The 26,108-nt window shown below is 40.6% G+C and overlaps 2 non-coding genes across 2 annotated transcripts; both read right to left on the reverse strand.

Annotated features, from left to right (window-relative positions):
• Window positions 1-19,979: 19,979 nt before the first annotated feature.
• Window positions 19,980-20,069, reverse strand: TRNAY-GUA (transfer RNA tyrosine (anticodon GUA)). Its single transcript is given in 2 exon segments — window positions 19,980-20,015; window positions 20,033-20,069. It is a non-coding gene; the product is annotated as a tRNA-Tyr (tRNA).
• A 3,052-nt stretch (window positions 20,070-23,121) lies between these two features.
• Window positions 23,122-23,212, reverse strand: TRNAY-GUA (transfer RNA tyrosine (anticodon GUA)). The gene is given in 2 exon segments: window positions 23,122-23,157; window positions 23,176-23,212. It is a non-coding gene; the product is annotated as a tRNA-Tyr (tRNA).
• Between the last annotated feature and the right edge of the window lie 2,896 nt (window positions 23,213-26,108).

Below are 26,108 nucleotides of genomic sequence, written 5' to 3' on the forward strand. Positions count from 1 at the left end.
ACACGTCTGGCTTGGAGGTCTTAGGGTAGCTCCACAATTATTTTGTGGGGCCTTTCTTTCCCTGCCCTGAAACCTGAGCAAAGGTGTGTTGGGTTGCCAAGAGTGCACTCCTTGGCTTTGGTATGTTCTGACTCTGAAGGGATTTTATCACCAGCACAGATGAAAATGGCAGCATTACTCCTCCCATCACCATGGTAAGAGGCAGAAATACTGGCTACAATCAAGACAGAGGGAATTCTGCAGCACTTGAAAAAAAAGCAAATTAAAGAATAGCTCATGGGGAACTTGTTGGAAGCTGAGAACTTACTTGTTGGGGCTGAGAGCTACCAGTTCATCCTCATTGACTGGGGAATGTCAGGGGTCACAGAGAAGGTCTGGATCCAGGAAAACCTGCCAAAGTCCTTTCTGTATTGTCAGATCTTGAAATGTTTCCTATATCTGCAATACATTAAAAAAAAAAAAAAAAAAGGGAACCCAAGGGAGATATCCATACGCAAAGTTTTGCATAATCATGGTTTTCCTGGAACAAGGATCTTTAAGGAGGGACTTGACTGTGTATAGCTACTGAACTTATCTGCTCCAAGGCCCACTCAGGAGCTCAGCCAGTAGAGTCAGGGCCTGTACAATCTTAGCTCGAGCTGCTAAACTGTCTTCCTCACCTCCTGAGCAATAACTATGGTACTTCTCAGCGAATGTGGGCCTTTAGTATGCTATTATCAAAGTGACCCCCTTTGAATTACACAAAAGGGTTCCCAGGAAATCACTATAGAGCATGACAGTTTGACAGTTTTTCATCCCTTATGTCATTTGTCCCTTCAAGAAACAAAAACATAATGAGTCTTTGCTATGTTCTAGATTTCCAGGTACTCTTCTAGATGGCAAGGAAACAAACTCAGGTATGACCCAGTCTCTGTCTTCAAGGGGTTTTCAAATTAATGGGAAACAGGAGAAATGCTGCGGCTTATTAGTATTGCAAAAGAAATTATATCATTTAGGATTCAATCAAAGAGGAACCACTATAAGTGATGAAGAATAAGAGATTTATTATAATTCTTGGAATTGATGAAGAAGTTTATGTAAGGCTCTTGCCTCTATGTCTAGAGTTGGGCCTGAATCTCTGTAACTCAGCACGATGAGCAGTTGAGAAGGACAAGTGGGCATGAAGTGAGGAGAATCAGTGCAAACCGACACCATGAAATCCACGAAGACAAACTGAAATCAAAAGGACAGACTGGAACCTACAGCTGTCTCTCACTGTCTCCAACCTTGTTGATGCGGGAGACCTGCAGGAGAAGCTTGCTCCCTTCATTATGGAGATACCCATGTACTTGGCCTAGGAGTTGGAGGAGCTGAAGGAGGAGATTCATTTGTGCCAGAGGGGTTGTGGGTCCAACTGAAGCCCCATGCCAACAAGTGAACCAGCAGACCAGCATCAAAAAGTGCAAAGCTGCAACAGAGCCTGGCATCCTATGCCAACCTTCAGAACACTGTGGCTGCTATGTGTGACATTTCCACCTTCCAAATCTCACTACAAATTTCACCACATCCATATAGAAAATTTAGATCCATAGAGAAAAGAAAATTCTTGATAATGTAGTTCTAGCTTAGATAAACTGACACAGTGCAAAGTCAACTTTCTTGGGTGCCTTCTAAGTACCAGCCTCTGTTCTATGTGTTTGGAACACATTCTTATTTTCAGCCTCCTCTTATTTTGTGATCTCTGGAAAGAATCTTTTTTTCCTTGACACCTTAGCTAATATTTAATGGCTTTATTAAAGAGGATACACCTGCAAAACGAAACAAAAATAAAACAAAGCACACACACACACAAAGAGCAATTGGAAATGTAGAGACAAAATCAGGCAAGTGTGGTCCCAGGGAAATCAAAGAATAAGACTAATTTAAATAAGAAGCCAAGATTATCTGTGCCAAGTACTGCTGAGATTAAAGTGAAGAGTAAAAAAAAAATTTATGGCACAGAAATGTATAAAATAAGACTGAAAAAAATACACTCACAGATTGCTCCCTAGTACAATTTTTATTGTGATATTTCTATTCCTAATCACATTCACTTACCTAATATTTGCTCTTGTGCTTTATTAGTAAAATGCCATCTTGTTCGACCCACTTTAATATTTTACAATAATCTTATTACATTTTTGACCCACAGTCAGAGAGAGAGAGAGAGAGAGTGAGAGACATCCCTGTCTCCCCTACCCTCTCTGTCTCACCCAAAAGAGTCTGTGAGTTCCTTGATGGCGGGGATCATGTATTTGTATCTCTGCATACCAACTTAGTTCCCAGAACATGGTACTCAATAAATTTTTACTGAATTAAATTGAGTCCAGAGTAATTTCCCACAATAAAATAATTTTGAAAATAGATGGTTTAACACGTTTTATTACTAAAATTTGGCGATGATTCCTTCCAGAAATGCTATAAACTGTTATATGAATTCCTCTCTTTGGCCAGTGTCTGGGATTCACTTCAGGTTTTTATGCTCCATGAAATTAGGTAGCTTTTAAGGCAATACTTCATCTGCCCTCTGGGGAACACTTCTAGATCACTCGAGAAGAATTCGTTTTCCCTCTCAAATGACTGATCCTTCCATTCCTTTAGTTCTCACTCAGAAATTTTTCAGGATAGAAATATTATGTGTTTGTGTGTATTACTAATGGAACCAGACAAAAGCATTACTATTTCCAGTGATCACTGAAGCTTTATGGCCATGTCGTTGCACGTTAATGCTCAGTTTTCCAATTTTGCACCAATTTTTTGAGGTGCTGTCCATACTTTCTTTTTTTTTTTAATATTGTCTCTATATATACAAACATACTTTAACATGGAATTAATTCCTGTTTAGTGAATGATAGCTTCCGAAAACTTCTCTAGCAAGAAAATACCAGACAGGGTAAATCAATTTGCACGTGACCTCCAACGTTATTTTGTAAACCCCCTATCATCCCCTACTTTTGAATTATTATTTGTCTCTTAATCTTCCCCTCTAAGGTCAAAGTTGCCTGAGGTTAGGAATCATTGCTTGTTCATCTTAGCATATATTAGTGTATCACAGTATCCAACAAAGATGCTTAAAAGACCTTTGTTGAATGACTGAATAAATGAATAAATAAATATTTGTCCAAGATTCCAGGGTCACCACAAATGGAAACCCCCGTTCCCTTTAAAATATACAATGAGGTAGATAAAACATAACACAAAGTCTAGTTCTTGGTAGGTACAACAATAGTTGGTATTCATAATTTTTTGATATTAAAGGTCCTCATTCCAATCCCAATTTTGCTAAAAAGATGAATGAAGACAAGAGATATAAAAATGTAGAAAGTTGGACAAATGAAAGAGACACAATCCAATGACAAAATGAGTGGTTATGTCTTTAATTCACTTTTATAATACAGTGCAAATTAGAAAGCCACATTAAATGCTATTATTCATGAACTTTCTTTTTGATCTGCTTGGAGATGCCCCAAAATGATGGTTTACTGAACCAGACATTAGGAGCCCAGCTAGCCACAGTGCCTGCTAGAGAAAAGAAACCCAAATGGTGAGGAGATAAAACCATAAGAAAGAGAGAAAATAATTCCTCAAAGACCCAAGGGAGATTTGCAATTCAACAGAAATTTCCCAGATTCCATGCCAGATAAATCAGAAAAGGAAGCTGACCCTCTATTCAACAAGGGATGAGTGGGAATTCTTCTGCCTTCATCTGTCACCTACCCCAGACCAGCAGCTGCAAAAGTACTGGGCAATACAGTGGGAATGAGAGAAAGGATGGAGTTAGACCAGCTGTGGAAGACCATAGCCGTGATCCATCTTCCTCCTGTATGTCACTCAAGGGAAACATTTATATCCCAAGTAATATAGATATTGTTTCTTCTCCCTGAAGACTTACACTGATATTGGGAATCCCTCTCCTGACTTCTGGTTTGGGAAGCGATAGTAGCCCCAAGGGTGGGATAAGATAGGAGAAGGTTCCCTGCTCTAGCTTCTACAGCTTCTCCCAGCCTTGGACCTTATCTTCTAGTAATAGTGTATGTGGTACACCCAAAACACTATTCAGAATTCTGTACCATTGTTCACATTTTCCCACTTGTGTCTACATTATGTCCCTGACTAAAGACTTGACTAACTCCTATTCATATTCTGAAACTCAGTTTACTCTGGCACATATCAACTTCTTTTCTGAGAAGCTTCCCCTACCCACTCCCCTCATCCCTGCCCGCTACCCACTCTCCAACTTGAACCATGGCAGGTTCTGCTGACCTCAGTCTCAATACCTAACTGGAACTCTGCTTTCTCATGTGTGTCTCATGCCAGACTCTGAACTCTTAGGGCAGGAACTGTATTTTGGTATAATATCAAACACCAGTCACAGTTCCTGGCACACATTAGGTGCTCAATAAATGGTATGTGAACTAAACTGCTCTGATCCCCCAGACTTGAGGAGCAGCTGGTCTTGTGAGATGAACACCAGTTAAGTCTTGAGCTGAGAGGAAGAAGAATAGTATTGTCTCTTGGTATCTGAATCGGATGGTTCCAGGACCCCTCAGGGATAGCCAAAAAAATCTATGGAGGCTGAAGTCCCTTGTATAGGATGGCATAGTGTTTGAATATAACCTACACACATCTCCCATATAGAGTTGACTCTTGAACAATGTGAGAGGGAGAGTTAGGGGTGCCAACCTCTGTGCAGTTGAAAACCCACTGCTATTTCTGCCTCAAAAACAAAGGAATTGATAAATCACTCATCCAAGGGCAGAAAGCTGAAACAGTTTGTTTAGAATCAGGATTCAAATCCTTCTGATTTCTTTTGATTCCACATATTGCGATCTCTAAGAGAAAAGAAACTTTTCCGCATACCTTCTTAATTTAAAGATATGTAAAATGAAAATACAGGTAGTATATTTATTGAAAAAAATCCACATGTAAGTGGACCCATGCAGTTGAGACCTGTGTTGTTCAAGGGTCAATTGTACTTTAAATCATTTCTAGATTACTTATGATAACTAATACAATGTAAATGCTATGTAAATAGTTGTTGATGCAGCAAATTCAAGTTCTGCTTTTTGGAACTTTCTGGAATTTTTTTCCTGACTATTTTAAATCCACGTTTGGTTGAATCCCTGGATGCAGAACCCGTGAATATGGAGGGTCGATTATACAGAGGTCCCCCAAGACTCAGTTTGACTGAATTCCATTCTTCTGGACATACTCCTTTTTAGAGAAAAGAAAATACCTAACTGGAAGAATGAATGAGGCATGAGAAGTTTCATCACTTTAGATTCTGAGGAAGGAGTGGGAGCACAGACAGGTAGACCTGGCTGAGCTAAGCCGAACAAAAATAAACTAGAAAATGAGGCTCTTGTTTGTTGAGCTACAGGGAGGAGAGGTCTAAGTGAAGAGAGACCCATGAAGTCTGAGTGCTAGTAAAGCACACTTTAAGACATACACGTTTTTAAAATTTAATTGAACCATAAAGCTTAAACTATAAAGTATTTTTTTAAAAATTTTTAAAAATTTGTAAATTTTAGAACATTGCATACCATCTGTCCCATTGACAATGGTTTTTGTATGCAGCTTATAATACTTTCAAACTGACTTGATCATAGGAATATCTTAGTTTTTGCATGAAATAGTTCATTTTAGAAGGCATTATATTTACTTTAAAAATATAAAACATACTAAAATGACTCTAAAAATACAACAATATATAGATTTTTAGAGTCCTAGTCCTCCTCCTCCCCATCCACCCCATATCCCTTCCCTAATTAACCATTTTCACTATTTTTTTGCACATCCTTCCAGTGTTATTTTGTGTGTATGTAAGCAAATGTCAAAATGCTTAGTTATTTACCTGTGACTTTCTTACACTGTTCTGCACCTTATTTCTTGCTCTTAAGATACCCTGGAAAAGTTTCCCTGTCATTACATGGAGAACAGAGGAAAATATTTTAACTAAGGAGACTGCTAGCTTGATAACTCTGTTGAATGATGGGATTGCAACATTCTTAAATTATACTTCTACATTAATCATTGTTTGATATCACTTTGACTTTAGTGTTCCTCGTCAGTAAAATTCCTATTGTGGTAGACATTGTATGAGAAATTTAATGATCATTTTGTAAGTAAAAATAATTTATAGCAAAATGATACCATACCTGGGATTTGTTTCAAAATAAAATGAGTGGATGTATAGATAAAATTAACCTGGCCATGATTTGGAAATTCATGGAACTATGAGTTGGTTACACCATTATTCATTATACCATTCTATTTTTAGTATATTTGAAATTTTTCGTAATGAAAAAGCTTCAGAAATATGTAGTGACAATCAGGTATCTTGTTTTAAAAAACTCAAAGTTTTTAGAAATACAAGATGTCAGCAGTTAGAAATTAATGAATGTCAGAAATATTTCCCTAATGATGGCAACTTCATTTCCACAAAATTAGCCAGCCAAACCCTGGGGAATGTCAAATATCATGTGGGCTACTCAGAGCCAGGAAATGTAAAACTATAATGAACTTCAACTCCAAGTGGAATTCAAACCTCTCAGTAACAACTTGCTTTTTGATCCAAAAGTAGCGGAGGCAATATAGAAACACATCTATTAAAAAAAAAAAAAAAAAAAGAAACACATCTATTCACACAGAATCACAGTTCAGAATGGAGAGATAGGATTAGAATAATATATTGAGTACAGAAGCCTATCTTTTTCATTATTACAAAATTCCATAAAATAAAGATTACTTTTTCTCTACCTTGTTTTCTTCCCTTTTCATTTTTTAAAAGGGTAAGTAACTAACAACATAGGAAAACAAGACAGAGTGCCATTACCAAATTTTATATAAAAGGAACTTCCAGGAGAAAAAAAAATAGCACATAAAATTGAATTAAAACGAACAGAGAACTGCAATGTAAATCTAAAATATGAACAGGAAATACTTATTCCATAGTCTTTAATTCATACATGTTAACTCACACCCATATATCACCTGGTCTTGAGTATAACCACAATGTGAAAGAGAAGGATAAAATAGGACAAGTGACCTTAGAGGAAACAGTCACTTCAGGATTGGCTGAAGCCTATCTTCTAGAACATAGAACTAAGAGATAAAATATATGAGAGAAATGTTAAGTGAAAAGGTAGACAAATATCTATGAAACAGAATAGAGTGTGCAGAAAGTGACCCACATATTTATGGCAACTTGATTTTCAATAAGGGGAAGAGAAAATTCAGTGGAAAAAGTATAGTCTTTTCAACAAATATTGCAAGAACATTTGGATATTCATATGATAAAATGGACTTTAAACCTTAGACCATATATAAAAATTGTCAAAATGAATCATAAACTTAAATGTAAAACTAAAAATTTTAAACTTCTAAAAATACAAAATAAGATATAATCTCTGTGACTTTGATTTAGGCAGATTTCATGGAAACTAAATCAAAAGCACAGTCCATAAAATAAAAATTGATAAATTGAACTTTATAAAAATTACAAGTTTTCTTTCTCAAATACTGTTAAGACAATGCAAAAACAAGTCATCGCCTGGGAAAAATATATTAAAATCACATATTTAATAAAGGACTTTAGACTATATTAAGAACTTTTAAAACTTGTTCATAAGAAAACCAACAACTAATTTTTTTAATTAAAAAAAAGATTTGAGGGCTTCCCTGGTGGTGCAGCGGTTGAGAGTCTGCCTGCCGATGCAGGGGACACGGGTTCGTGCCCCGGTCCGGGAAGATCCCATATGCCGCGGAGCGGCTAGGCCCGTGAGCCATGGCTGCTGAGCCTGCGCGTCCGGAGCCTGTGCTCCGCAACGGGAGAGGCCACAGCAGTGAGAGACCAGCCTACCGCAAAAAAAAAAAAAAAAGATTTGGACTGTCCTACAATAACAGTTGGAGACTTCAACACCTCACTCTAAATAATGGATAGAACAGCTAGACAAAAGATAAACAAGGAAATAGAAGACTTCAACACTGTAAGCTAACTGGACCTAACAGACATACATAGGACATTCTATCCAACAGCAACAGAATACACATTCCTCAGAAGTACACATGGAACATTCTCCAAGATAGACACTAGGCCACAAAACTAGTCACAGTAAAATTAAAGTATTGAAATTATACAAATGTCTTTTCTGATCACCATGGAACGAAACTACAAATCAGTAACAGAAGGAAAAAATTCACAAATATGTGGAAATCAAACCACACAGTTTTAAGCAACCAATTTATCAAATTAGCGATCACAAGGGAAATTAGAAAATACTTAGAGATCAATGAAAACAAAGGCACGACATACCAAAACTTACAGGATGCAGCAAAAGCAATGTTCAGAAGGAAATTTAAAGCTATAAATGCATACATTAAAAAGCTCTCAAATCAATAACCTAGCCTTCAATCTTGAGGTTGAAGAAAAAAGTTTAAGAAGAAAAGTTTTAAGAAAAAAGGAGAGCAAACTAAACACCAAGCAAGCAGATGGAAGGAAATAATAAAGATTAGAGTAGAGATAATGAAAAAGAGAATTTTAAAAAATAGAATCAACAAAATCAAATGTTGGTTTTTGAAAAGATGAACAAAAGTAACAAATCTTTAGCTTGACTGACAAAGAGAAAAAGAAAGAAAACTCAGATTACTAAAATCAGGAATTAAAAGTGGAGTTTTACTACCGACCTTACAGAAATGAAATGGATTGTAAAGGAATACTATGAACTACTGCACACCAACAAATTAGATAACCTAGATGAAATGAACAAATTTCTAGAAACACATAAACTATCAAAACTGACTCAAAACTTTCTCAAAAAAAAAGAATAGAAAATCTGAACAGATATATACCAAATAAAGAGATGAAATCAGTAATCAAAAACCTATCAAACAAAAATTCAGGATCAGATGGCTTCATTGGTGAGTTCTACTGAACATTTAAATAAAAATTAACACCAATTCTTCTCAAACTCTTCCAAAAAGTAGTGGAGGGAATGCTTCCAAACTCATTCTATGAGGCCAGTGTTATCCTCATATCAAATCCAGACAAAGATATCCTAAGAAAAGAAAATGATACACCACTATACCTTATGAATGCAAATGCAAAAATCCTCAGCAAAATACTAGTAAACTTAATCCATCAGCATACACTAAAACCAACTGGGATGTACCCCAAGAATGCAAGGGTGGTTCAACATATGAAAATCAATATAATATGCCATGTTAATAAAATATAAGGGGGGGAACACATGATCATCCCAACTGATAAAGAAAAAGCATTAGACAAATTTGATATCCTTTCATGATGAAAATACTCAACAAACTAGGAACAGAAGGGAATTTCCTTAATATGATAAAAGACATCTATGAAAAATCTGCAGCTAATATCAATTTTAATGGTGAAATGCTAAAAACTTTCTCCCTAAATTCAGGAACAAAAGAGGACAACCACTTCACCACTTCTATTCAACATTGTACTGGAAGTTCTAGCTAGGCAATTCAGGCAAATAGAATGGAATGGAATGGAATAAAGCAAAATGGAACAAAACAAAAGGAAATGATACAATGTGATACTATGCCATACCATACGGTGCAATATGATGCATCCAAATTGGAAAGGAAGAAGTAAAACTGTCTCTACTAGGAGATTTTATGATTTTTATATCTAGAAAATCCTAAAGAATCCACCCGCCTTAAAAAACTATTGAAGCAAACGGATCAATTCAGACATGTTGGTGGAAACAAGATCAACATACAAAAATCATTTGTATTTCTGAACATTAACAATAAACAATCCAAAAGTTAAATTAAGAAAATAATTCCACCATTTACAATAGCATCAGAAAGAATAAAATACTTAGAAATAAATTTAACCAAGGAGATATAGAACTTGTACACTAAAAACTACAAAAGGTTGTTCAAAGAAATTAAAGAAGCCCTAAATAAATGGAAAGACACCCCATGTTCATGAACTGGAAGACTTAATACCATTAAGATGACATTACTAACCAAAGCAATCTACAGATTCAGTGCAATCCTTACCAAAATCCCAACTGCATTTTTTGCAGAAACGTACATGCTGATTCTAAAATTCTTATGGAATTGCAAGAGACCCCTAGTAGCCAAAACAGTATTGAAAAATAAAAATAAAGTTGGAGGATTAACATTTCTCAATTTTAAAATCTTCTACAAAGCTACAGTAATCAAGATAATATGGTATTGACATAAGGATAGGCATATAGGTCAATGAAATAGAACTGAGAGTTCAGAAATGGACCCATATATCTATGATCAATTGATTTTCAACAAGAGTGCCAAGACCATTCAATGGGAAAGGAATAGTCTTTTCAACAAATGGTGCCAGAACAATTGGATATTCACATGCAAAAGAATAAAGTTGAACCCATCTCACAACACATACAAAATGAACTCAGAATGGATAAAAGATCCAAATGTAAGAGTTAAAACTATAAAATTGTTAACAGAAAACATAGGGGTAAATTTTCATGACTTTGGATTTGGCAATAGATTCTCAGATATGACACCAAAAATATAAGCATCAAAACAAAAGTAGGTATATTGGACTTCATCAAAATTATAAACTTTGTACATCAAACAACAGCATCAAGAAACGAATCCCCTTAAAATCTGACAAACTTTCAGGAATTATTTTTCTCCATTTTTTTTCTCTCTCTCTCTCTTTTATTGATTAGAAATACAACTTTTTAAATTGATCCTCAAATGTTTTTTAACTATTCTTTCCTATTTTCTATTAGTAATCATTTGCTTTACTTTCTGGGAGCTTGCTTTTTCTCTACGTTATGACATATATTAAAAATTCCTGCTATCGTATTTTTTAATTCCTAAGAGTTCTTATTTCCGAGTGAGGTTTTGGGTTTTGGGGGTTTTTTAATATTTTAATTTTATTGGAGTATAGTTGATTCACAATGTTGTGTTAGTTTCAGATGTATAGCAAAGTGATTCAGTTATACATATACATATATTCTTTTTTTTTTTTTCGCGGTACGCGGGCCTCTCACTGCTGTGGCCTCTCCCGTTGCGGAGCACAGGCTCCGGACGCGCAGGCTCAGCGGCCATGGCTCACGGGCCCAGCCGCTCCGCGGCATGTGGGATCTTCCTGGACCGGGGCACAAATCCGTGTCCCCTGCATCGGCAGGCAGACTCTCAACCACTGCGCCACCAGGGAAGCCCCATATATTCTTTTTTAGATTCTTTTCTCATATAGGTTATTACAGAATACTGAGTAGAGTTCCCTGTGCTATACAGTAGGTCCTTGTTGGTTATCTATCTTATATATAGTAGTGTGTGTATGTTTATCCCAAGCTCCTGATTTATGCCTCCCCCCGCCCCCCGAGTGGGTTTTTTGTTTGTTTGGTTTTGGGGTTTTCTGGCAACATCACTTTTTGCCCCATGTCTGCAACATACTATCACTGAAAACATTAATGACATTTTTTAGAAAAATAAGATGATGTCTTTGCTATGTGGTCACTGTTTCCTCCAAGTTACCCTTTTCTATTTGTTTCAGACAAATAAAATCACATTAGATGATTTCCCCCAGCAATTAGCTGATCCTTGGTTAAATGTTTATATTAAAGAGAGGGAGACTAAGTAGCTGTTTGGAAGTTCTGAGTGCATGGATGGTACTTGAATCTGGACTTCACTCTACGGCGACATGACTGGCTTGTTTTTTAGGAAACACCAATGCCAGTATCTTCAGATCTTTCATTTTGGACTTGTCAGATAACAAAAAGAAACTTCTTCAGCTTCCTGTCTAGCTGCCGAACGTGTGGGAGCTAAGTAGGCAACTCAGCAACCAGTACATATACATTTATTTAATCCCCTACTTTCTGTACAGTATTCCTATCTTTGGCAATCAAGAGACCCTCTCTTTTACCTGTGCCAGAAACAAATCATCCAGTCTCCTGTTGGAGTGGGAGAGGGACAACAGTCAGCCTGGGTAGTAAAGAAGTATCTAGAATTCAACTGCTTCTTAAATATTTTTCAATTCTTCTTAATTTAGCCTTCCATTCACTCCACTTCCAAAAATATAGAGGGACTCTATGGAATATATCAAGCTGATTCTTGTTTTTTCTCACTGCTTGAATAGAAATAATCTTTTTCCATCAGTCTTTCCATGCCAGTTACTACTAAATTATCTGCTTTTTATCTTCCAAAATGTTGTTGCTTTGTTTCCTTTCCCATGCTATAGATTTAGTGGAGTTTTGGGAGGGAGAAAATATGGATGCATGTGTTCAATCTACCATATTTATGCCCATATTTACCAATTTCTTTGTTGATCTTTCCTTCTTGTATCTCAGTCTCTCTTTCCAGGCTCATTTTCTGTACATCTTTTAGATGTTCCTTTAATAAAAATCTGTTGGTCATTAACCCTCTCAGTTTTTATTTATCAGAAAATGCCTATTTCACCCCATTCTTGATATTCTTTATGCATACATAATTAAGAGTTATTTCCTCTCAACACTGTCTTCAGTCTTCAATTAATACGTGTTGGAAAGTCAGCTATCATCTTGTTACTCTTTGTAGGTAATGTCTTTTACTCTGGTTGCATATATAATCTTCTCTTTGTCACTGATATGCTAGAGTTTCACAATAATGTATCTATGTTTAGAATTTTTTTCTTTTAATTCCTGCATGGTCAACATTGTGCTTCCTGTATTTGGAATTCAACTCTCATCAGTTCTCTGAATTCATCACCTATTATCCCTTCAAGTATCCTCTCTTCTTCATTCTGTTTTCTTCTTTAGGACACCATTTCTTATATAGTTTTCATCTCCTTGTGTCTGTTAAATTCTGGGTAACATCTTCAGATATTTATTTACATTTACTAATTCTCTCTTGGTATGTGTAATTCACTAATTAAATCATTCATTGCGGGTTTTATTTTAATAGTTATATTTTTCATTTTAAAGGCTATAGGTTTTTTCTTTTGCAAATCTGCATGGTCATTTTTATAGTTTCATATTGCTTATTTATTTATATGACCCTTATCTTTTATTTCTTTGAACATTTTCTATTTAGTGATTTTGTGTTGTTTAGCTGAAAACTCCAATATCCGAGGGCCTACTGAGTTTAAGAATTTTTTCCTGCTGCTTTGTTCCTGTGTGTTGGTGATTTTTGAGTAAGACTTCTTTTCTGGTTTATCTTTATCTGTGGAAACACTGAGGACCTAAGCTGGGGTGCCCTCCTTCTGATAGTATTTGCCTCTGATTCTGCCTGCAGCCAGCACTACCTATCTTCACACACTTACTTATGTGTTATTGGCTTTTCAAACCATTGAGAGTTATAAGGTAGCTCTTTAATACGTGAAATCTAAATGCCTTTGGCCCCATGATAGTTGAGAAATGCAGTTCATGTAATTTCAAGTTTTGAGACACCAGTAATTTGAGAGTTGATTAAAGATAGTGAAATAGTTTGTGTTTCTCTGAAGCAGAAGATGATAAAGAAAAACACATTTTTTATATGAGCATTCATCTATGTTTAAAAATAATTGATTTTAACATCCTTTTCTTCAGATATTAAAAGTTATTTTTCTAAAGAATCTAAATATTTCACATTAAAAACTATAGGATTTTTTAAGGCTTAAATTTTAACCTTTGGAACTTAAATATTTTATCTGCTAAGTTTTTGGAGAACTCATTTTCCTAGATGAAATAAAATCTCCTCAAAAAATAGTTGAAGTAACACACTACTATATATAAAATAGACAACCAGGGACTACTGTATAACACAGGGAACTCTACTCAACATTCTGTAATAACCTATACGGGTAAAGAATCTGAAAAAGAATGAATATGTGTATAACTGAATCACTCTGCTGTGCACCTGAAACTAAACAACATTGTAAATCAACTATACTCCGATAAAATTAAAAACCAGGGTTTCCCTGGTGGCGCAGTGGTTGAGAGTCCGCCTGCCGATGCAGGGGACACGGATTCGTGCCCCGGTCCAGGAAGATCCCACATGTCGCAGAGCGGCTGGGCCCGTGGGCCCGTGAGCCCGTGAGCCGTGGCCGCTGAGCATGCGCGTCCGCAGCCTGTGCTCCGCAACGGGAGAAGCCACAACAGTGAGAGGCCCGCGTACCGCAAAAAAAAAATCAAACAAACAAAAAAATTCTTGAAGTAGCAGGAATGACATTGCTTTGAAAACTGATGCAAGAAAAAGCATTTGAGATGGTTGTCAGTTGGTTTTCTTATTAATTTGTAGGCATTCTTTATATATTTGGGATGTAAATCTTTTGCTGGATATACAAGTACATTCTCCCACTCTGTGGCAGGCCTCTTTACTCATTTAATGGGATTTTTTAAATGAGAAGATCTTAATTTTAATGTAGCCCAATTTATCAATTTTATCCCTCTACATTTGTTTGTGTCTTGTTTAAGAAATGTTTGCCTAACTCAAGGTCATCAGGGTATTCTCTTGTGTTTTTTTAAAGATGTTTTACTGTTTTACATTTCATAATTAGATTTACAACTTACAGTTAGATTTATAATTCATCAGTGTTGTATGCAATATGTGATTTGAATCAAGATTCCTTTCCCTCCATTGTAGTAGCTAAATGATCCATTATTATTTATTGAAAAGACAGTTATCTCCCTTGCAGTGTAATCTTTGTCACAAATCAGTGGCCAAGTTTGGGTCTATTTCTAGACTGCACTGTTCAGTTGGTATATTTGCCTGTCCTATATCATTACCATCCTAACTAAACTGTTGTGTCTTTATAAAGTTTCTTGGTACCTGGTATATTTAAGTCCTCTCTATTTGTCCTTTCTAAGAGTATATTAGCTGTTTTGACACTTTGCATGCCCTTATATGCTTTAGAATTGTCTTATCAAGTTTCCCTGCCCAATTATGGAATTTTGATTAGATTTTTAAGATCATAGATTATTTTGAGGAGATTTGATATTTTTACAATATTGAGTTGTTTAGTCTATAAATGGACTGTCTTTCCATTTATGTAACTTTTCTTTAATTCTCCAATAATATTTTGTATTTTGTGCCTTGAGATTTTGCATGTTTTTAAAGATATGTTTCTAGATATTTCATTGTTTGATGCTATTACAAAGGTAATCTTTTGAAAATTTAATATTCTAACTATTCTAGTTGATGATGGCATATAGAAATATACGTAATCTTTGAATATTGACCTTTGATACTGCAAGTGTATTAAAATAACCTCTTATCTCTAGTAATACAGCTGTAGATTTCTTTTTTCTTTTTTTGGGGTGGGGGGGGCTTTACACAGTGAATGTTTATTTCTCACTCATGTTATAGTCTCATGGGCTGCAGCAATGGCTTAGAGATCCAGGGTCTTCAACATGAGGCTTGCACATTCACCGAGGGCATTCTAATCTTGTTTCAGTCTCAGACAGAAATCTAGCACCATTTCACCATTAAACACATTGTTAGATGCAGCATACAATGAGACTTTTGTTTGTAAATGCACTTTATCAAACAAATTGCCTTCTGGTTTATTAATAACATTATCATGAGAGATACTGAATTTTATTAAATGAATTTTCTTCATCTATTAAAATAGTCGTCTTATTTTTTCCTTTGTTCTGTTAGTATGGTGAAGTGCACTGATTCTTTTAATGTTAAATCAATGCTACTTTCATGCAATAGCTCCAATTTTGTCAGATATGTAATAAGTTTTACATATGGTTTATTTGATTTGCTAATGTTTTGTTTAGAATTTTTTTTTTTTTTTTTTTGGCGGTACGCGGGCCTCTCACTGTTGTGGCCTCTCCAGTTGTGGAGCACAGGCTCCGGACGCGCAGGCTCAGCGGCCATGGCTCACGGGCCCAGCCGCTCCGCGGCATGTGGGATCTTCCCGGACCGGGGCACAAACCCGTGTCCCCTGCATCGGCAGGCAGACTCTCAACCACTGCGCCACCAGGGAAGCCCTGTTTAGAATTTTTATAGCCATGTTCATGAATGAGATTGACCTGTAATAAATCTTTCTCTTAATATTCTTGTCTGCTTTTGTTATAAAATTCATACTGATTTTTTCATAAAATGAGTCATTTTCATATATGTGTGGATTTTCTAGTTATTATCACTCTGGATTTTACCTCTCTTATATTTTGACTAAGTCTTGTCATCTTTTTTCTCTCTCCAGTATCATGAAGCAGATGTTTTCATATATTGTTTCAACTTTCAGATTTCCTCAGTGATAAGGGTTAGTTTGAATATCTTACTATGTGATTCCCAGAATCTTCTTCATTTGATTTTCATCACAGAAAACCCTGGACTCTTTACGTGGAATCTGTCACCTCTGGTTCTTACCTTAGAAGGAATTATGGACCTTTTTTTATCTTCCAATAAATCAGGTCTTTAGTCATTACTCGAGGATGTCCTTATTTATCAGAGTCTTCATCTTTCTGGAGCTGATGGTGAAATGCCTCAGGCTGGTAAATAATTTAACATGAGCTAGATGTCTGTCCTGTGCAAGGTACTGTGAAAAGCAAGGTGCTGTTGGTACCAAAATAAATATGAGATTTCCCCAGATTTCAAGGAGCTCACTCCGAAAGAGGATATTAAATTATAATATCAGCACAGCATGATAGGCAGAAAGGTGAAAGTAATTAAGGAGTACCAAAGAGACAAAGAGGAAGAGGACAAAATTGAGACTTGAGGAGCTAGGAAAAGATTATGATAAAAGATGATCCTGAAATGAGTAAGAGAGAATGAGAAAGAATTTGATAAAAGGGGAGGCAGAGGGATCAAAGCAGAACGAGCATCTTGTTACCGTCCAGTGTTCGTAAACCCAGGAAACGTGGCACATTTTGACTGAATCAAAGCGTTTGGGTGGAGGTGGGAATGGGGGGCATTGAACTGATTAAGCTGGTTACTTCAAATGTGATCCTTTCTGAGGCTCCAATATTTTTAGTAAAATACTAAGATGATAGGAAGAAAAAGCCACCAGTAAAAAGAGCAGCACTGCCCATCTTCTACGGCAGTGTTGACCTCCGGTTGAGAATGGGTTGTGCTGCGGGGCCTAGAGGCAGGAACTCATTTGCCCTCTTTGTGACTTGGATTCCTGCCCTATTACCTGGCATACAGTGAGAGACAGTGAAGTTGCAACAATGGGAAAACAAGGAGCTTGCCTAGTAAGATACTGCTTGTTTTTTAGGCTTTCATCCCAGGTGTGGCTTCTCAGACGCTGTTCTTCTGCCTTGTAAAAATAAAGGGGGTGCCTTCTGATCCTGAGGAAGATGAGTAACCTTGTTGTATCTTGTGGCTACCAACCTCAAGGACCCCACCCTCCCCTCTTTCAGAGAGTTTTATTTATCTACAATGTACTTAATGATTTTGGCTTGAGCATACTCTGATATTTAAATAAAGGGACTTTGCCACAAAATGCCCCAAGACATTTCAGTCTGTGTACAATATGGGACTGGCAGGCAAAATCCTTGAAAGGATTACACTTCTCATTCTCCATCTTGAAAAGACTGTGATATTTATCCACATTCCCTTACCCACTACTGATTGAAAAACTGTTCCATTTGAAGCCAGGTTTTATGTTTCTTGCTTAGGGATTTTACATGCAAATGTCATTTTACCTGTCTTGGACCACATACTTCTTCTTGATTACTTGTATTAGCGTGAGTGTAGAGATGGAGGAGAGTGAAAATACTTTGGTTTCTAATTAATCTCACTATTGAAAGGTAAATATTTTCATGTATAGCCTATGTATAACTATTTAATTATCACTGAGTATGGCCTGCATAGAGGGTTTTATTGATCCAGGCATCATAGAGGCAAGATTTTCTGAGAAAGGCTACCTTGGTGGTAAACAGAAGTGATGTTGAGGTTTGAGAAAGAGAGAAGAAAATTTCAAGAGCTCCTGAATGGAAATTTCCCAATTCCCCATTCCTGACAAATCTGGAAAGGAGGTAAACCCTTATACAACATAAGATTTTTCTCTCCTGGCATCAGTGATGTCTCTGCCTTCTGTCAGCTGATCCAAGCCAGGTAGTTGCAAAATGTATGTGTAGAGAAAATGACAGTAGGTGTGGGACTGGATGCAATGGAGGTGACTGTGGAAGTACAAAGACATTATGAACCTTTCTTCTGCTGGTCATTCTGGAAAAATAATAAACATGTCATGTTAAAAAGCCACGGTGTCTTCTCCAAAAAGACTCACAAGGGATGTTGAGAAATCTCTCCCTTGCTTCTGGGGTGAGCAGCAACTGGAAATCAGGGATATGATGAGATAAGTTAAAATTCCATGCACAATTATTTGTATCTTCATTTCCTGCTAGTCCTGGATTTCTCTGTATGCTCTAGTGATACCATATATAGTTACACAAAAAAATCAACACTCTTCAGGTTTCTGTTTCTTTTCTAATCGTTTTGGATCCGCTCCGCTCACCTCTTCACAGATCTACTTACTCCTCTTCTAAAACTGAGCTGACTACAGTGCATTGTCTCTCCCATGAGATCTTCCATATTTTCTATTTTGCCCTCCACCCCAGCCTGAATTAAAACTTCCTAAGATTGATTTTAGTTTTAGATTTACATGGACTATTCTATCTACCTCATTTGTAGTTTTCAGCACATTGTATTATAACTGTCTGCTTCCATCTCTGGGTAACCTACAGTCAGAAATATTCCAGGGCAAGACCTATATTTTAACCTCTACATCCCTGGCACAAGCACAATACATGGTACGTATTAGGTGCTTATTAAATGGTTTGTGAAAAAAACATACCTGAATACCAATCCTAAAGAGGGCAATTCTGTTGAGTCAACATGACCTGGGTTGATGAGCTAAGAGGATGCAGGACTTACTAGTCCCCTTATTGATGCGTACATGCCTTCATTCATAATTCTAAGAACACATTCTTAGTAAATACATAATGGTGTAAGAGGTAGAATTACAGGATGTCCAAGAAAGGCCCAATTCCATCACTGGTCTCACTATGTTAATTTCTGCATATGGTGACAATCAAGGCTGGGGTCTCTTTGTGGATACAGAGCAATAGAGTCTTCATATAGATCACCTGTCTGAGCTAAATAGTATAAGCAGACTAGGAGATATCATTGCTCATAAAATAGCCAAAAATCTACATGAGCGCCGGGAAATATTAACAAGACAAATAAACCTGAGGATTCTTAGCAGAAAAAAATCCAGAGGTCAGATTGACAGACCACCTAAATAAGACACTGGGAGTAATAATTACCCATTAAACTACAGGGACCAAACAGCTGCATATTTCGGCTCAAATGTCATTTACAAAGTAGTGAAGATTAGCAAATACATTCTCAAAAGGTAAATCCCTACAAATACCATGCTAAGAAGGCAACCATGGTAGTTTACTACATAGCTGGGTTTCTAAAAATTATAGTTCTCAGATAAAATTAAAAATACCAACAGAAAAAGAAAAAAACATTGAGGAAAACAGACATATACATAAAAAGACATGAAAAGTTTCACAGATGCACGCCAGAGTTATCCGTGGCCCGCCTAGTGGCCGGTATGGTTGCAGACATACAGGGCTTGCAGTAAACAGCTCCTCAGGGGCAACCTGTTTAACAGGGATCTGTCCATGATTAGAGAAGCTGGGTTATCAGATAGAGACAGTGCTGTCCTGGGCAGAAGGAGCAAAAGCAAGAGCTGTGGGTGAATAAAACTATAAAGGACTTTGGAGGTCGGGGGTCGGGGCTGGCTAACTGCGGCTGCCCACTAAAGCAGGAGCAACGGGGGCTGGGCCGTCTTGCGTTGAAGGGCATGGGTCAATAGATTTCAAGAAGTAGGTGTGTTCCTTGGCGACAGCCCACAGGTGGCTGTGAGGGTGACTCCGGAAGGGTTTTCCTGGCTGAGTTCAGCTGCTGACCTGCTGCAAGGGCCAATTTGCAGGGCTGGGCGCCAGGGGGTGGTGGCGGCCTTCATGACGGGGCAAAAGCAACAGAGCACTTCCTTCGAGCCGGAATCGAACCAGCGACCTAAGGATTTCCACGTGTAGCAGGCCTACAGTCCTCCGCTCTACCAGCTGAGCTATCGAAGGGTGGACAGCGGCAAATGCTGAGTCCTTCGTTTTTCCTGGAAACGACAGAGGCCAAGGCTCTGGAAGGCCCCGGGTGCAATATGCCCTAGGTTAGTTGGAAGCCCCTTGGCAGGGAGTCGTGCACACGCCGGGGATCCGTGGTGGCCAGGCATCCCGGGGAGGCGATTTTCAGAACGCCTGGGCCCGGGCCGCCACCTGTTGACTCATTTTCTCTCCCCTGGGCTCTTTCTATAGGGAGACACCAGGACGACAGCCCTCGCTGGCCAGAAAGCAAGTAAGAGGGTGAAGGGAGGGGGGGCGTTGGTGAAACCTAAACGGATGAGTGGGTCGGGTGGGGGCGGGCTTGCGGAGGGAAGCAGGAGAGAAGAATGCACCATCAGGCAGGCAGGGTCGCTGAAGGGCCCTCGAGGAGTTTCTGAGCTCGCCCCCCCGCCCCACCCAATCACATACACGCCCCCTGGTGCTGGGGCGTCATCATCCCCGCATTTAACCTCAACCCGACCCTGTTGCCCACCGTGAGCTGGGCTCGTTTTTCTGCGCAGTGAGACTTCCTGGAAGTGAGGGAGAAAGGATGTCCCCATAGGTACCCAGCCGTCTGGCCCGCTGCGACCCGTCTGGGGACTTGGCTTGTGTTCTCTGCCCACAGACCCGGATTCCTCTGGCAGAGGCGGGTGCTCCCTGAAGCAGCTCAAGATTCTGTGGGCTTCCTGGACAGGCAGAGCACACCGTTGTCCAGGTCGGACCTCTCGCCCTCGCTCCGCGTCTTTGACAAACGTTTCAGATCCCATCTGGTGCATGCCCGCCACCTGACACCACTCGCTCACCCACCCAGCTCAGGTCGCACAGAAGTACGGCAAGCCACATCCAAGTCACCTGCCCTCCGATGCCTGTGTCGCCACCCCTGATCGGGAGACCAGCAGGTCTGCACCTGCGAGGATGAGGGCCATGTCTGCGGAGGTCCCCTACTGCCCGCTGTGAGGCCCCAGACAGGAGGAGGTGGCCGTGCCGGGGCTCACCGGGGTGTGTCCAAGTCTCCAGAGTCCACCTCCCAGCCACAGGCACATTCTCTACCCCTGTTGTATCCCCCAAACACCAAAGCTAGTTCCCCCAAACCTGGGAACCTCCAATTTCCATGGGGGGTGGAGGGCATGGGCACATCCAATGGAAGCCTTAGAATCTCTCTTTGGTCCCTGTCCACTGGTCTCTGCAGATGGTGACATTAGAGGCTGGGGAATCTTTGTGGCCACAGAGCAGTAGGTTCCTCCTGAAGGGCTCCTGAGGGAAAGCAGTGGCACTGCCCCTGGACCCTGGAAATTCCACAGCCCCAGGCTCAGCTCCTCTTGGTCAGCAGTGGGGCAGCAGGGAAGATTGCTGCTGCAGAGGAGACCTGGAGATGAAGATATGCGGGAAACGCAGTCTGGATGCAGAGGCAGAACCCGAACCAAAAAAGGAGCTTGTGGCCGCAAGGGTCAGGGGAGGGCAGCGGCTGGGCCCCAGGGCCTGCAGAGAGCCACGCTCCCATCACCGTTCCTCCGACAGTGCTTTCCAACTGTATCTCCAGCCTTCGGGAGTTTCCCTCCCACGGGAGAGAAAAGGGCAAGGGCCACTCCTTGGCTTTCCTCTCTGCACCCACATGCCCTGACAAACCTCCCCCAACCAGCACCATCCCTAAAACCCGGCTCAGTGGCGGTGGAGGGAGAAGGGTGTGGAAGGCTGTAGCCTCAGCGGCCCAGCACTTAATTCAGCCAGCTGGTCAGAAGGCACAGGCCAGTGGCCTGTGTCAGGAGGGCAGTTGTTGTGCCCCTCCAGGATCACACATCCGGCCACCAAGCCCCAGTCCCGGGCCCTTTCTGCTCCCTGCCTTCAGCCACCATTATCTGCCCCCCACCCCCGGCCTTTTCCTACTCTCAGGTCTCAGCCTTTCCTTTTGCTCACAAACTCCCTTCCTCTCCCCATCTCCCCCTCTCCCTTGCAGTCGCTCTCCCTCGGTCTCTCTCTGTCTCTATCTTTATCTCAGTCTCTATTTCTCTGTCTCTCCATCAGAAGTGGCAGGGGAATTGGTACAGGGGTTTTTCCCACAATTGTACAGAGTGTGAGCAATCCTTGCTCTTGCAGAAGGAACTCAAACCTTCCTACGGCAGCAAGAATAGGTGTGAAGTTTTGAGGAACTGGAAGTTTTCCCGTGGCCTCGGCCTTGTTCTCTGACTGACAGGAGACCTGAATGGGGCCTCTGAAGTTTTCATCGTGATGTCAAGCCTCCTCCCCTGTCCTGAGAGCCCTGGTGTCTTTTGCTCCTGCCAATGCCAGAGGCTCTTGGTGCAGGCACACAATTGGCAACGGCTTGGCAAATCTCAGGGTGGCAGTCCTGTCCCACAGTATATAAAGCAAATGGTGAAGGGTTTCTGTCTCCCTAAGTTTATACATTTATGATAATTCAAGAGAGACACAGAAAGAGAGAACGAGTTCGAGAATGAGGGAGAGAGAGAGAGACAGTTGGAGAGAGGGATGGACAGAGATACACAGAGACTGTGGTTGGGCTAGACAGAAGAGAGAGGCCATGGACTAACATAGGACTAGGCAGAGTAGGAAAGGGAAATTGAGTGGGAGGGTTTTCAAGAAGTATGCCTTGGTTGTCCGTGACCTATGTGATGGCCAGTGTGCTGGTCGGCCTCCAGGGCTCACGGTGGGCAGCTCCTATGTGGCCACGTTTGTCAGGGATCTGTCCACGTTGAGCAAAGCAGTGGTGGCACAGCGGGCACTTCTCTCCCCGAGGAGAGGTGCGTGAATAGGAGTTTAAAGGACTTGGGAGGTTGAAGGGGCTGGTTGGTTGGGGCAGTCTGCTAAGGCTGCTAAGGGTGTTTTTGGCTGATGAAGCATGTGTCTCTGGATTTTGGGAAAGGGACAAGTTGCTCCAGAAGGGCTTTGCCGGCTTTCTCCTGTGAGAATGAGGATGCTCTTGTAGTGCAGGGGGAAGGGCCAATTTGCAGGGTAGAGGCAAGGCTGCACTAGGCAGTGGTGGGCTTCATGATGGGGCAAAAGCACCAGGGGGACTTCCTTCGAGCCGGAATCGAACCAGCGACCTAAGGATATCCACGTAGTAGCAGGTCTACAGTCCTCCGCTCTACCAGCTGAGCTATCGAAGGGTCCACACTGGTGAGTGCTGAGTCCTTCCTTTTTGCAGAAATGACAGAGGCCAACGCATTGAATGGCCCCAGGTACAACATGCTTTTGGTTGGCTGGAAGGCCCCTAGGCAAGGAGCGGTGTATATGCTGGCTCCGTGGTTGTCAGGCATCCTGGGGCGGCAATTTTCAGAATGCCTGGGACTGGACAGTCACCTGTTGACTCATTTCCTCTACCTGCCCCCCACCCCGCCCTGTCCCTTTCTACACGGAGTGGGGGGATGACACCCATCCCAGTCCAGAAAGCCGGCAAGAGAGTGAGGGGAAAGGGGACGTCGGGCAAACGGATGCGTGGATTGGTTGAGGGCAGGCTTGCGGAGGATGGAGAGCAGAAGAACGCAGCCCACAGGGTCACAGAAGATCCCTTGAGGAGGAGCACAGCCTTATCTAAGCGCCTCCCCCCATCCCACCCATCCCACCCCAGCCCTCGGCCCCGGTTCTGTACCCCCCTCACCTCGCCACTTACTCAAGACAGGGGCCGAGGTGCCCACGTAGACCTAGTCTTACTTTTATGTGCAGTGAGGCTTCCTGGGATGTGATAGAGAAGGGATGTCGGGATGTCGGGCCAGGCAGGCCAGGGGTGGAGGGAAGGCGGTGGGGGTCGACGATGACACCACGCCCATAGTTACCCATCGGCCTGGGTAACTACGAACTTGGATCCCCTTTTCTGCCCACAGAGCAGAATTTTTTTCAGTAGCTGTTTCTCCAGCATCCATCTTCCACTCCCTGCACCCTTCAGTTCCCTTCCTTCAGCCTGCTTTGTTTTCCCCACCTCCTTCCTGCTACCAGGTGTATTTCTGATCCCTAAGCCTGTGTTTTTCTCTCAAACTTTTCCCCTTCTTGTACATCTGTGTCTGTTTCTCACTTTCTATCTCTCAGGGTGTCTGGCTCTCTTTTTTGATTTTTTGGTCTGATTTTTCTCTGAAACTTTTTTTCACTGTTTCCTTCTTTGTTTCTCTCTGTCTCTTTCTCTTGCTTTTTGTCTCTTTTTTTTTTTCTGTCTCTCTATATTTCCACTTGTATATCTCTATGTCAGAATTTGCAGTGTATTTGTTCCTGATTCACCTAGTTTCGGCAGTCATTGCTCTTTCACGTGGAACTAACACTTTCTGGGTGCAATGAGAGCAGTGTATAGGGCAATAGATATTATCTGAAGTGCAGGCTGAGAGAAGCCAGTGGGAAAATAAAGGGAGAGGTCCAGAGGTTTAAGAATAGTTATCCTGGATGTGTTTTTAATTATGTATGCTCAGATTCTCTTGGGCTTTTGCTGCAAGTTTCTTTTACTCTCCAGTTTTGAAGAAATCTTTAATGGCAATCAAAGAAATTTTGCTAGGATGAAACTTACGTATCCCTGGATTTAATTATTAATAAAGTAGTACAATTGCCTCACCGATTGTAATAAAATGTATTATACCAATACAATTTGTCATTAGAAGGGAAAATAGTGGAAGAGGGGCAGTGAGAACATATATATGAGAACATTCTTGACACTGTGCTCAATTTTCTTTTACAGAAAACTGCCTCCAAACAGAAACAGTATTAACTGAAAAATTAATAAATTGATTTTGTCCATGTATATTCATTTATGTGTATACAACTGCTGGAAAGAATGTTCTTGGGTAAGCAATAAAGGGTGGCATCTAGTGCACAGTTAGAGGGGATGGTCTTAGCTAGGATCTTGGATAGGTCATCCACAGTAACAGGAGGAATAAAAGTACTCAGATGCCTGTAAATGGGTACCTTGTAGATGTTCTCCTGTGAATGCTTCTGTTTTCTTACTGAGATAGAAAGCTGAGAGTGAGAATGTATGCTGAGGTATTGCTATTTTGAAGACACAAGAGAAGGAATGAAAGAGTAGAAGTGAAGGGATTGAGAAAAATAGTAAGATTGCTATGCATATGCACTTGAGATTATTGTCATGAATTTAAATTGAGACCATTTCAGCATCACTGGGTTTCTCTTCATTCTAGTTCAGCTAGGTGAGGGCACGTATTGAATGCTTACATTAAATAAAGATTGCTATTTTGTTAAGTGAGTTTTTCTAAGCAAAAGAGGGACGATCATATTCAGACCCCTAGATCAAGAATTTAGCCAGGAACTTGAAACTTCTCTTGGTGATTCTTTTGAAGGACGTGGGCCATCTTCACTCCTTCACCACCTCCTGAAGGTGCTTTCTCCTTTGCCTAAAGGTGCTCTCTCCTACTAAAGGTGACCTCTCCAAAGGCACACTAAGAAAGGGGCAACACTTTGATTCAACCTGGGTTTCAATGGACATCAAATTCCACCCATCCACTCTCTGGGACCCCCAAAATATGGGCAAAGATCCAAAGTACACTGTACTTACAGTTCAAGCCGTGAAAATATCTAATAGGAGTTCAGATTATGGGTTAAAACATTCTCGGGATCTTTGAGAGCAAACTGTAGGGGCAGTGAGCTAATTTTCCAAGTTAGTTGTCAAAGATGCTCGATTCAAGTCTGCAAGAATTGAAACATCTCCATCATCCCCGGGGCATTGCCTTTTTGCTGAGTCACATCTCGGTACAGTCTCACTCAGACCCCCTCTGTCCTGACTTCCTGGCAGAGAAAGAGGCAGAGGGAAGGGTAGGACCTCCATCGGGAGATCAGAAATAGGGTTTGGGGGCTTCCCGGGCTTCCCTGGTGGCGCAGGGGTTGAGAGTCCGCCTGCCGATGCAGGGAACACGGGTTCGTGCCCCGGTCCGGGAAGGTCCCACATGCCGCGGAGCGGCTGGGCCCGTGACCCATGGCCGCTGAGCCATGGCCGCTGAGCCTGTGCGTCCGGAGCCTGTGCTCCGCAACGGGAGAGGCCACAACAGTGAGAGGCCCGCGTACAGCAAAAAA

This window comes from Neophocaena asiaeorientalis, unplaced genomic scaffold (genome assembly GCF_003031525.2).
Source record: "Neophocaena asiaeorientalis asiaeorientalis breed wild unplaced genomic scaffold, Neophocaena_asiaeorientalis_V1.1 scaffold95, whole genome shotgun sequence".
Lineage (NCBI taxonomy): Eukaryota > Metazoa > Chordata > Mammalia > Artiodactyla > Phocoenidae > Neophocaena > Neophocaena asiaeorientalis.